Genomic DNA, 3,879 nt, shown 5'->3' with positions numbered 1-3,879 from the left:
CACACAGAGACACAAACAGTGTGCAATAAGAAGATTAACATACTGATGGACAATAAATACACAAACACAGTGGACACACACACACACACACACACACACACACACACACACACACACACACACACACACACACACACACACACACACACACACACACACACACACACACACACACACACACACACACACACACACACACACACACACACACACACACACACACACACACACATGGCAGGAGGAGATCATACAGGTGATGTGAAGATGCTGTATATAAGGAGCAATGAGTAAAGTGTAAGTGGCATGGTGAAAGAAGTGTTCATGGAATATTCTCCAGTGTCCTTGGAATATTCATGTGGTTTTCTTCAGTGCGTTGAGGAGTCTGATGGCTTGTGGAAAGAAGCCGTTTCCCAGTGTGCTTGTGTAGTAGGGAGAACAGTCTGTATGCTGGATGAGTTGTGTCTTTATGATGTTCATTGCCCTCTTGGAACAGTGTGAAGTGTACAGATCCTGAATGGCTGGTAGGGGTGATCTTATGAGCTTTTCTGCCGTTCTCACCACACTCTCTGTACTGCCTTCTAGTCTTCAGCTTGACGGCTGCCAGACAGAGAGGCTGCTGGTCAGGATGCTCTCAATGACACCCCTGTAGAAGGTGGTGAGTGCCGATGTGGGGCGGTCGGCTCTTCTCTCATCCTTCGCAGGAAGTAGTAGGAGTAGTGTCTGTGCCTTTTTGAGATGGTGGAGCCATGTGGTGCAGTTGGCAGAGGAGGAGGGGCACAGTGGTTGGTGCTGGGTTGATCAGGTTCACCAAAGTTGCTGGTGTCATCAGCCCTCCCTCTGAAAACTGGCTCCGTGCCTGTCAAAAAAAGGCATGCTAATGTTATGAATGAAAATAAAGACAAAAACAAGCACCCCCTATCTACCTACAGAAAGACATGACCATGACATGACCATGTGCATATGCTTGTGCACACGCCCCCCCCCACACACTGCTACTGTCTTAAAGTGTAGCACGCAGGCACGCAGGCAGGCAGGCACGCAGGCAGGCAGGCAGGCAGGCAGGCACGCACGCAGGCAGGCACGCACGCAGGCAGGCACGCACGCAGGCAGGCACGCAGGCACGCAGGCACGCAGGCACGCAGGCCTATTCTCCCCCTTTGCCTCAAGTCAAGTGTGCATTTTAGAGGTTGGCCTCACCTGCACATGTGTGAAGAGCAGGGAGATGGGAGGTTGAGGATGACGAGGCAGGGCAGGAGGTTCTCCTTGTGAGCTGCCCTGGTCCTGATGCGGATTGCCCATCACCATGCTGTGGCTCATCAAACCCATTACTGGCATATCGATGCTGAGCAGGAACGACTGCTTCCAACTGCACACAGACACACACACACACACACACACGAGAGGGTATACATAGAATACACTACATAAAAATCACACCCATCATTTTAATGCAGAACTCCAGGCTGAAGAGTTACAGAGCGTCTGACCTGTACAGGGGTCACTATTACTGTACTATACTTATTGGTCTAGTGCAGAACAAAGCAGATTCAGTGATTTACTCACCACTGTGTGCAAGTTTCTGTGTTCAGCTCAGGTGGAAGCCTCCATCACAACATGTTGGTACTGACATCAACCATCTTTCAGAAAACTGGCTGCCTGTCAGAAATAGCAAAATTATGTTACCACAACAAGGTAGTATCTTAAAGATACCCTTAACCAAAGGCAGACAGACACACACTGCCACTGTCTTGGTTCTAGGACACACACACGCCCTTTAAGGGTCACATGTATAATGACCGGGTGACACTCACTCGCACACTCCTTTTCTCCTACTTTTGCCTCAGACAATGTAGTGAGTTTTTAAAAATTGGCCTTACCTGCACACGTGTGAAGGGCAGGAAGAGAGGTTGAGGATGGAGCTGCCAGTCAGGAGGTCCAGAGCTGTCCTGGTCCATCACCATCATGTGGATCATCAACCCCAACTTCTTATATCTACGTGCACACATTCTCTCTCTCACACACACACACACACACACACACGCACACACACATACACACACACACTTGGAGAGATACAGGTTATATGGCATATCAGGAGGCAGGGGTATTGTTGCGCTCTAGATGTTTAGAAATAAGTAGGTGCATGGACCCAAAAAGTAGAGCTCAATGTGGGAGCACACTAAAGACACTAAGGTCAAGTCAATACTCTCTGATGGCAGCAACCTGAAACGTCTGCTCTAATCTGCTCTGAGATTTTTTTTTTTTTATCTGCTTGTGCTTGACCTTAGTGTCTTATTTAGTGTGTGAACCTGCTCCCACATTGAACTATATGGCACATTTAAAATCAGACCCAATGACAAGTCAAGTCGGTTTTATTTTCAATTTCTTTACATGCACTGGTCAAGAATTGAAATTACGTTTAACACCAGGTTGAACAAATATGACACCTCCGACTTTCAGTGCTATTCTATACATCTTTGCTTCAAAGAAACACAACTGATAGCTCAGATGATGAAACAGACGTGCACAACGCAGCACAGGAAGAAACTACTGTATAAACACCTTTTGGCCCAGCATAATTTCGTGATAGTTCGTGGTACAACAAATATTCAAAACTTCCGCGTGTCATTTGAAAGGGATGTCAAAACTATACGTTTATTCAAACGAGTAACAAACCACGAAACTGTTATTAATACGGAGATCATTTCGTGATCACTTTGTGGCGAACTTTATGATATTTAAGCAAGCAAGCACACCATCCGATAACCATTCGAAAGACCGTCAAAACGTTTATGAATGAACTTTTCGTGGTAGGGCTACTTAACTTTTATTCTAGTCTGGCTAGCCCTTAGTATCTTTCATCTCACCCTTGTCATGTTAACGTCTTATCTTACACATAACGATGTACTCCATTCACATTTGCCTCGTATTGTCGTAACAAGATTCTGAGATGTGCTGCCTTTGTCCATTCTGACCAGGCTGGCTAGCTAGCTACCAGGTTGGACACAGATTTCCCAGGCAGTGAAGCCTGTAGTGGGGTATGAAGGGCAACAGATGTTCATATTTTGGGAACCAAAGGCAGTTTCCTGCTTAATATATGCAGTGAAGTAGTCACAAGAATGGTAATTACACAGGAATAATAGTTGTTTTGTCTGCCCATAACTTAGTGCTGTACGTTATGACAAATACACACACACAACATCTGAAACAAACTTACGAAGGGCGGCCTGTTAGCTTGCCTTGAAGCTAAAAAAAAACATTAGCCAACACCGCTAGTTGGTGGGCCGAGGTGGTTAAATGTTCGCCCTCCGACTGAAAGTCAACTCGTAAAGTAACCGTTATGTATATTCATGCATTTAATATCGAAATCTTACCTACAGTTGAGTGATCGCTGCAGCGAAATCCTTACAGTCGTTTTAAAAAGTCCTGCGCGGCGCTTGTGTTGTCATTCGGCAGCAACTGACTTCAGAAACTTGAACAGCCAAAGGGGCGTTACTGTGAGGGCGGTCTAGTAAGGAGGAATGGGCGTAGCGGTATTAGCTGGACAAGACGCAGCTGGACCATATTGGAGTGGATGAGTGTGTTTGTCAGTGCACACGTGTGTGTGTGTGTGTGTGTGTGTGTGTGTGTGTGTGTGTGTGTGTGTGTGTGTGTGTGTGTGTGTGTGTGTGTGTGTGTGTGTGTGTGTGTGTGTGTGTGTGTGTGTGTGTGTGTGTGTGTGTGTGTGTGGGCACACATGTGTGTGTGTGCCGTGCACATGTGTGTGTATCGTGCACATGTGTGTGTGTGTGTGTATCGTGCATGTGTGTGTGTGTGTGTGTGTGTGTGTGTGTGTGTGTGTGTGTGTGTGTGTGTGTGTGTGTGTGTGTGTGTGTGTGT

The 3,879-nt window shown here is 46.6% G+C and overlaps 1 long non-coding RNA gene across 1 annotated transcript; it reads right to left on the bottom strand.

Moving 5' to 3' along the window:
- Positions 1–213: 213 nt before the first annotated feature.
- On the bottom strand, positions 214–1,987 carry LOC134435854 (uncharacterized). Its single transcript, XR_010032110.1, has 4 exons — positions 1,878–1,987; positions 1,564–1,656; positions 1,198–1,366; positions 214–856 (listed from the first exon to the last, which is right to left on the bottom strand). It is a non-coding gene; the product is annotated as an uncharacterized LOC134435854 (long non-coding RNA).
- Positions 1,988–3,879: the final 1,892 nt, after the last annotated feature.

Source organism: Engraulis encrasicolus, chromosome 20 (assembly GCF_034702125.1).
Source record: "Engraulis encrasicolus isolate BLACKSEA-1 chromosome 20, IST_EnEncr_1.0, whole genome shotgun sequence".
Lineage (NCBI taxonomy): Eukaryota > Metazoa > Chordata > Actinopteri > Clupeiformes > Engraulidae > Engraulis > Engraulis encrasicolus.
The sequence above is the reverse complement of the archived record's forward strand: the minus strand, read 5'-3'. Positions and strand labels throughout refer to the sequence as shown.